The following is a 9663-nucleotide window of genomic DNA, read 5'->3' on the forward strand; positions in this document are numbered from 1 at the left end:
AATGGATTAGTCATACCCATACTATTTATTAGCTGAAAATAACAAACATTCCTATTTATTTAATTAGTTCAAACCTGAATTTTATTTTATTTTATTTAAAGATTTATTTATTTATACATATAAGAACTGGGGTACAGGCCAGAGATGAGGGGGGTGAGAGGATTCACCAGAGACAGAGTGGGGAGCAGAACAGGCAGACTGCCTGAAACCCACTGCTGAGGGTTGCAGCAGGCGAGACAGGAGAGGTCTGCTGTGCCATGTGGTTGCTCCCTGGCCGGCTGGGGATCGAACTCGCTACAGAGGCTGCGGATTGCTTCATTATGCGACACCAGGGAGGCCCCTCAAACTTGAATTTTAAAACACGCTTTCTTAAATTATTTTCTCTGCCCTTTGTTTAATTCTCGAGAAGATTACACTGCATCTTTGGTCACTTTCGGGTATTAAAAAGAACAGTTCGATCTATTGTAATAACACAAGAATCAGTCTCTCTGGACCTTGCCCTTAATACCGCTTCTTCTCGCTGTTTATTCATATCATTTAATATCCTTTGTAATAAACTAGTAATCTAGTAAGTAAACTGTTTCCCTATATTCTGTGATATGCTCTAGCAAATTAAGTAAACCCACAGAGGAAGTTGTGTGAACCCCACTTTATAGATAACTGGTTAGAAGCACAGGTGACACCCTGAAATTTGTGACTGGATTCTCAAGTACAGGGACAGGACAGTATTGGGGGATGAGTCCTTTCTCTGGTGCTCCACCCAGGTACATGGCATCAGAACTGAGCTTAGCTTGTAGCCCCTGCTCTCCACTGGTACCCAGAATTGCTTAATGTGTGGTACCCCACACCCCACACATCTTATGTCAGGGTCAGGTGTGTAGAGCAGAATACAGAGAATGGAAGAGACAATAGGAATATTTTCCCTTTTCATTCTTTTGAATGTAGCAGTTAAAAGATATTAACTCTAGAACTGCTCCATTTTCTTTTCTTGTAATAATTCTCTAGGGTTATTGATTATGAAATAAGCTGGACTCACTAGAAACCCAAAGTAAATAACACACCGAATGAGAAAAAAAATTACCAAAGGAATAAAATGTCTTTTTTAAGTAGCAAAAACATATGTTCTAATAAACAGATGTTAAAAGATGAATGGCATGTGTTAAAATTTTGAAAGAGTTTATTTAAGCAAATATCGATTCAATTAAGGCAGTTGGACACCTGAAGTGTTTAAGATGACTACATGCATAGGAGCTGGGCAAGATTTATACAACAGAGAGAAGGAAAATGTGATTGGCTATAACTTAAGGGGTCACCTTATTTGGGAAAAACCCCTTAACATTGAGGTGTTATAAACACTGACTTAGTCTTCAGTTTGCTTGTGCACATGACCAGACATTAGGACCAAATCAGCCTCAAGTCTCCCTCTTTGGGTAATTTACAGCGGCATTATATTATTTACCTTGACATTCAGCGTTATTACCACTGGAGCCTGTGGTATTTTTATACTGATATTAATTAAAAATGAGGGACAGGGATATTTAGACCTTCTGACTCTTCTAATTTGAAGAAAGAAGTTTCTGAACAACTTTTCAAGACTTTCAGTAAAAGCAAACAAAGAAGCAAACACCAGAACTACCCCCCTCTTCCGCCCCCAGATAATATGCAGATTACATTTTGAGGAGAGAACAACCTTTTTTACTAAACATTGCAGACTTTTTTACTTGGTGACTTTAGTCTGTTTATTCCCATTTTTGACCCCCTATATTTTAATTAAGATTTAATTTAAATGGGGTCTCCCTGATGGTGCAAGGGGTAGAGCTTGGTGCTGTGAAGCTGTCCGCAGCCTCTGCAACCCGGGTTCGATCCCCACATGCCAGGCAGCAACCCACATGGTGCAGCAGACCTCTCTTGGACTTGTCAGTGTACTTTGGTCTATCTGCCTGTTCTGTTCCCTGCTCTGTCTCTGGTGGATCCTCTCAACTCCCACACCTTTGTTTTCCATGTCAGATTGCTGACTATTTTCTTAAATGTAGTCCTGAATAATATTGATAGAATAGACGTCCTTGCTTTGTTTTCGATATTATGGGGGACAATTTTAGTTTTTACCATTAAATATAAACTAATTTATGGGTTAAACAAATGTATTTTATTGGGTTGATGATGTTCTTATCTATTCCTGGTTTGTTAAAAGATTGTAATGAATGGTGGTGGGGATTTGCTATATGGTTTTCTATGGTACCTGGTTAAGATATTTACATGCTTTACCTTTTATCCAATTAGTAGGGTGTATTACGTTAGCTAACTTTTGCATGTTAAGCCAACCTTGCTTTACTTAGGCAAATATCACTATGATTTAGTATTCTTTTATAGGCAGCTAGATTGTTTGCTAATGGCTTTGAGGATTTCTATATACATAATTTGTATATTCTGTCTCTCCAGAATATGGTTATATAGGTATATATTCAATATATGATACATGTTTATTTATTTATTCACTCATTTATTTTAAGATTTATTTATTTATTTATATAAGAGCCGGGGTACAGGCCAGAGTGAGGGATGGTGAGAGGATTCACCAGAGACAGAGTGGGGAACAGAACAGGCAGACTGACTGAAATACACTGCTGAGGGGAGCAGCAGGTGAAGCAGTAGAGTTCTGATGCATCATGTGGGTATCTTCCTGGCTGGTGGGCAATCGAACCCGTGCTGCAGAGGCTGCAGACAGCTTGGCAGCACTGAGCTCAACCCGCTGCACCACTGGGAAGGCCCACCTGTATATTTAATATATATTGTATATACATATATATTCAAGATAAATATGTATTCTCTATAAAATATAATGTATTAAATATATATAATTCCACATTAACAGACATGTATAAATGTGTGTGTGTGTGTGTGTGTGTGTGTGTGTGTGTGTGAGAGAGAGAGAGAGAGAGAGAGAGAGAGATGGATCAGTGAATTAAGCACAGTAAATTATCAACAATTGGGAGATCTGGGCAAAGGTGAGTTTATGCTGCTTTTTCACATTTCTTGGTTTGAAATTATTCAAAATGAAAAAAAAAAGAATTGGCTAGCATTTATTGAGTATCATATATGACAAAAAAGAAGTAAAGTGCATAAAGCATTGTCTTTCCAAGAGGCAGAAAGTACTGAGTTTACAATGCTGCAAAGTGCTTGGTTGCTTGGAGTCCCCCCCATTGCTTATTCAAAGGCATCCTCTGGTTGTCCATGGCCTCAGCTTCTGCAGGGCCTCCTTGACCTTGCTGAAATGGGACAAGCCTATGGTTTTTCCTTTTCTGGCATAATAATAATAATAGTAGTAGTAATAAACAACAATAACATAAATTTACTATGTCAGCATTTATTTATCCTGAGTAAAAGGAACTTAGAGTTTCAAGAAGCAGGTAGAGTACCTGGGTCCACACAAATAGCCCCCTGCTCTTTCTGTCTACTTTTCAAAGTTATTTTTATCCTCTGGAAAGTGTGAATTCCTCATCTGAGTAATGGGGAAACATTTTAAAACATGTATAGTTAATAAAACTTTAGATAAATAATTTTTGTAGAGGGGCCTCCCTGGTGGTGCAAGAGGCTAAGTCTCAGCACTATGAAAGTGTCCATAGCCACTGCAGCAAAAGTTTGATCCCAGGCCAGGGAGCTGACCCACAGGGCTCAGCGACCTCTCCTGTCTCCCCCACTGCTCCCCTCATCAGTGTATTTCAGTAGATCTGCCTGTTCTACTCCCCACTCTGTCTCTGGTGAATCTTCTCATCCTCCACACCTTTGGGTTGCATGTGGCTCTTGTATTCATAAATAAATATTTATAAAAAATAATTTTTGCATGGTGGTGCAAGGGGGTAAGATGCAACCTATGAAGGTAGCTGCAGCCGCTGCAGCTACTGCAGCACGAGTTCAATCCCCGTCAGGGAGCTACACACATGGTGCCGCAGACCTCTCCTGACTTGTCCGCTGCTCCCCTCAGCAGTGTATTTTAGTCAATCTGCCTGTTCTGTTCCCCACTCTGTCTCTGGTGAATCTTCTCATCCTCAACACCTCTGGCCTGTACCCCAGTTCTTGTATGCATAAATTAATAAATCTTTAAAAAAAAAATTTTGTGAGATTCCATATGCAATTTTAAAAGTTTTCAGGTGTATATATGTGTGTGTGTACATACATATAGGTATATATCTCCATTCTTTGAAATTTCATTACAGAAACTGTTATAGGGCAGCCCCAATTCAAAACGGGGTGCCTGACTATGGGTCCTCACCCCCGCGCTTAAAAGGACTTATCAATGCTCTACTGCAGGCACACGCGAAAGGTTAATAGAAGGTTTATTTACAAGGGAAGGGCAAATGAGGAAATGTACAGCTCAGGGAGAAAAGTGGGAGACAAAGTTTTAAATGCGTCCTACCCGATCCATCGATCAGGAATCCCAAATGGCACTCTGAGAGCTGGCTGCAAGCCAGGAGCCGTGAAGCCAGGAGGTGACGACAGAGCAAGAGACCCCAAGGCCCACGTGTTTGGTTTTTATACCAACCCTGGCTGCCCAACTCCACCCTCAGGTCCCAGCCACCTTCCCTTGGGTGGTGACGGGATTTGTCTTTCCCAATGTCCTGTTGGCTTTGGTCTGGAGTGGGGGTGGGGTCCACAAATCCTGCATGGGATTAGCGCAGGACATCATTTCCCCCTAACAAAACCACCTAATTCTAAGTGTTGGTGTCATAAAAACCACTTTCTTAAGTGTATGGAAAATGGTTGAGGTGGACGGGCTTTCTCAACAAAGCTCAGGGGAGATCTGGGCAATATATTCTGGGATAATATATTATCACAGATAATATGTTCAAACAGATATAGAGCTGGCACCTTGATGTCAACCTGGTGATTTCCAAAATCAAAAACACAACAAATTGATGCATTATTTATTTATTTATTTATTTATTTAATGACAACTCTTTTTTTTTTTTTTTTAAGATTTATTTATTTATTTATACAAGCACTGGGTACAGTCAGAAGTGCCGGAGGGTGAGAGAATTCACCAGAGCCAGAGCAGGGAGCAGAGCAGGCAGAGGTACCGAAGTACACTGCTGAGGGGGGCAGCGGGCGGCAGGAGAGGTCTGTGCCATGTAGGACCCTCCTCTGGTGGCCGGGGAGCAGCCGGGGATCGAACCGGCGCTGCAGAGACTGCAGTCAGCTTCGCAACCCAGCGCTCAACCGCTGTGCCACCGGGGAGGCCCCAAATTGATGCATTATTAACCAAACTCTTTCTCTGAATTTCTAATATGATGATTGTGGCCTACTTTGGTTTTGAATTTGCAAAGCATAAGTCAAGGCCTTGGTTGCCATCTCAAGTCCCAAGGGTTGATGGAGCTCTGCATGGTATCAGCTAGAAAAAAAACACCTGAGGATTCACAGCAATCCCACTGCACAATGGAGGCTCATGTTGGCTCTCATGCAAATGCACAAGATGCATTCGCTATCTAAAAGGAATCCAGGGCCTCCCCGGTGGCGCAGCGGGTTAAGCGCAGCTCTGTGAAGCTGTCTGCAGCCTCTGCAGCACAGGTTCGATTCCCGGCTGGCCAGGAAGATACACACATAGTGTGACAGGCCTCTCCTGTCTCACCTGCTGCACCCCTCAGCAGTATCTTCGGTCTTTCTGCCTGTTCTGCTCCCCGCTCTGTCTCTGGTGAATTCTCTCACCCTCCTATGCCTCTGGCCTGTATCTTGTATAAATAAATAAACCTTTAAAAAAAAAAAAAAAACCCATCCAAATAGCCCTTACTAGAAGTCACAAGAAATAGAAGGAAATCAAAAGGAAACTTGAACTGAGCTTGAAAGAATTCCTGGCTGAGAGACTATCTACATAATTCCAATAAACAGAAATCAGGGTGAATATATGACCAATAAGATCACAGCCTTGGAATATGACTCTTTCATTTCTTCAGCTCCTTTCCTTTTCATAAATTGCTAGAAAATATGACCTAATATATTGCTATGATTGTTATAACACCATGCAAATAAAAGAGATATTTCATGTGGAAATGGTCCTCCGCAGAAATAATGAGACATTGCAAACTTCAAATTGGATAAACTTAGATAAATATTATGTAAATAGAAAATGTTCCATGGTCCTCCTAGCTAGTAAATTGAATTATTGTTCATAATATCTACCCTGCCAATATTTGTGACTTTTACCAAATTCCTTTGAAAATCTTTCATGGTGACAGAGTACAATTACCACCTGAATAGGGGGCTTTGTTAGGACTCTTATTTTCACCAATGGACTCTGGTGCATAGTGACAATGTGTCAGTTGAAGCCTAGACTTAGTATCATCTGTTACGAAAATATGAACTTGAACTGGAAATTTGTTCTCCTAAAACAACAGTAATTGTTACAATAATACTGTTACAAACCAATCCCAAACTTGGTTACTTAAAAGAGAATTTATTCCCAGGCTCACAGTTGCTGAATTGACCATAATTCAGTTGTGACTCTATTGTCAACTGGGGTTTGATTTAACAATCTGATCAAGATACAAGTCTGATATTTCATATAAATGGAATGATATAATATGTGGTCATTGCGCCTTGCCTTTTCTCACTGGCCAGAATGCTTTTAGGTTCATTCATAGTTTCACTCTTTTATTTTTATTGCCAAATAATATTCCATTGTATTGATAAATTACATTTAATTAAACATTCAATCAGTTAATGATCATTTGGATTGTTTACACTTGGTTATTATGAATAATGTTTCTATGAATATTGATGTACAAGGTTTTGTGTGGACATATATTTTCCTATCTCCTAGAGTGAAATTGTTGGATGGTATAATAAATCTATGTTTAAAAATTTGAGAAACTATCAAGCTATTTTCCAAAGCAGCTGCACCATTTTACATGCCAACCAGCAATGCAGGAGAGTTATAATTTTTCCACATCTTCAGCAACAATTGCTAATATGTTTTTAATTATAGAAGCCCTAATAAATGGGAAATGGTATCTCATCGCAGTTTTGATTTGCATTTCCCTAATGGCTAATCATGCTGAATATGTTTTCATGGGCCTATTGCTAACTTATATATCTTTTCTGTATAAATACATATTCAAATATTTTGTTATATTCAAAATTAGTTTCTTTTTTTATTACTGAATTAAAGAAGTACTTCAGTTACTCTGGATAAAAGTCTTCAAAAGGTATCTGATGCAAAAATATTTCCTCCTGTTCTTTGAGTGATCTGTTCATTTTATTAATGGTATTATTGGTAGAACCAAGGTTTAATATTTTGATCAAATCCCATTTATCTACTTTTTTCTTTTTGTCAATTGTACTTTTCAGCCTCATTTAAGACATCATTGCTTAACCCAAAATCATAAAGATTACTTTTAAGGATTTTCTATAAAAATTTATAATATTTAGTTTTGACTTTAAGGTTAATAGTTCATTTTGAATTAATTTTATTTATTTTAAAATTTAACTTATTTTGGTGTAAGATAATAGTCCATCTTTGTCCTTTTATATGTGCATATCCAGTTGATCCATCACCATAATTAATATAGAGTCAATCAGCTGACCATAAATATAAGGATTCAGTTCTGTACTCACAGCTTTATTCTATTGATATATGTCTATTCTTTATCAATACTACACAATTGATTGCCATAGGTTTGTATTACAACTTGAAACAAAGAAGTATAAATCATATAATTTTGTTTTTTCTTTTCAAGATTTTTTCTTTTTTTTTTGGACCTCCTAACATCCATATTAATTTTAGGATTAGCTTAAAAACTTACACAAAAGGGACAAATGAAATTTAGAAGGAGATTTATAAAATTAAATTTATTAGCTGGGGATTATCATCATTTAAACAATATTGACCTTTTAAATCCAAGCATGTGAACTTTCTTTATGATCTTTTAGGTATTCCTTCATTTCCTTTAGCCTGTTTTATTATTTATTATTGTAAATCACAAGTATTGATTTTTTGTTCAACTTATTCCTAAGTATTTTAGTATTTTTGATGCTATTTTAAATATAAATGTTATGATAAATATTTTTAAAAATTGTTCACTGATATTTTAAGAAACACGACTGATTTTTGAATATTAATCTTATATCATATCACCATAGTGAAAAATTTCATAGTTTTTTATTTTTGTTATGGGCTAATCTGAACTTTTTTTTTTTTTTCAATTTGCAACAATCGAGCCTCGGATAAACCTCATTGGCTACGATACTGCCACTGCGCAAAGCTAATCTGAACTTTTTATATACAAGATCATGTCATCTGCAAACCAAGAGTTTTATTTTTTCTATCCCAGTTGAGAGCCCTTTTATTTCATTTTTCTTGAAAATTGGCCTAGCTAGATCCCGTAGTAATATGGTTAAAGGGACAAGGGTGCCTGTGGTCTTATTTCTGATCTATCGAGGAAAGTTTCCATTTTTTTCCTATCAATCATGATCTTAGCAAATATTTATTAGATATTATCTCACTGTTTTCTGTTTTTAGTTTACTGAGTGGTTTTATCATGAAAGGGTGTTGGATTTTTGAAAATGCTTTTTCTTTGTCTTTTGATATCACTATATATATGTTTGTTGTTGTTGCTTTTCTATTAATATGACATATTACATTGATTTACTTCTGTATGTTTGATGTTCCTGCAAGAAATTCCTCTAAAGCTGTGGTGTAAAATCTACTAACATACAAGAGGATCCAGTTTTCTAAATTTTGTTGAGGATTTTTGTGTCTGTATTCATAAGGGATTGCAAGCTATAGCTTTTTTCTTGTAATTCTTTTACTTGGTTTTGATATCAGAGTAATACTGGCCTCATAGAATCCATCAGACAATGTTTCTTTCTCTTCTAATTTTTGAAAGAGTTTGTAAAGAATTGGTGCTAATTCTCTAAACATCAAGTAAAATTCCCTAATGAAGTCATCGAGTCCTGAATTTTCTTGGCAGGAAGATTTGTTGTTGTTGCTATAATTTTTATAATTCTACTGAGATTTTAAATTTCCTCTAGACTCCATTTCAGTCATTTTTCTTCCTACAGATTTGTCTATTTCATTTAAGTTATCTAATTTGTTAAGCTATTGCTATTCATGGTACACATAGAAGTAATAAACTTTTATTTTTGAATGTCAGTCTTAATATGTCTATTTTCATTTATGATTTATATTCATTTGCTCTCTTTTTTAATTAGTCACTTAAATAAATAGTTCATCAGTTTTATTAATCCTTTCAAAGAAACAAATTTGGTTTTATTGATTTTCTCTATTTTTTTCCCCTATCTCTGCTTACTTCCTCTCTAATCTTTATTATTTCCTCCCTCTGTTTGCTTTGGCTTTGTTTACTCCCCCCCACACATTTATAAGGCCTTTATTTAGATTATGTCTTTGTGGAATTTCTTCTTTTCAGATGTAAGTGTTTATAGATAAAAATTTCACTCTAAACACTGATTTCCCCATATCCTGTAATTTTTGGTATGTGATGTATTTTAATTTCCTTTCACATCAAAGTATTCTTTTAATTTCTCTTTTGAGTTATTTGTTCACCCATTGATCATTTAGGAGTGTATGTCTAACTTCCATATCATTATGAATTTCCAAAACTTCAATATGTTATTTTTAATTTGAATACACTGTGTTAGAATACAGTTTATGTG

At 36.7% G+C, this 9663-nt stretch overlaps 1 pseudogene; it reads right to left on the minus strand.

The window, feature by feature from the left end:
- Positions 1-8121: 8121 nt before the first annotated feature.
- Positions 8122-8254, minus strand: LOC119239697 (U4 spliceosomal RNA; annotated as a pseudogene).
- Between the last annotated feature and the right edge of the window lie 1409 nt (positions 8255-9663).

Source organism: Talpa occidentalis, unplaced genomic scaffold (assembly GCF_014898055.3).
Source record: "Talpa occidentalis isolate TD23 unplaced genomic scaffold, MPIMG_talOcc4v2.1 talOcc4.11, whole genome shotgun sequence".
Classification (NCBI taxonomy): Eukaryota; Metazoa; Chordata; class Mammalia; order Eulipotyphla; family Talpidae; genus Talpa; species Talpa occidentalis.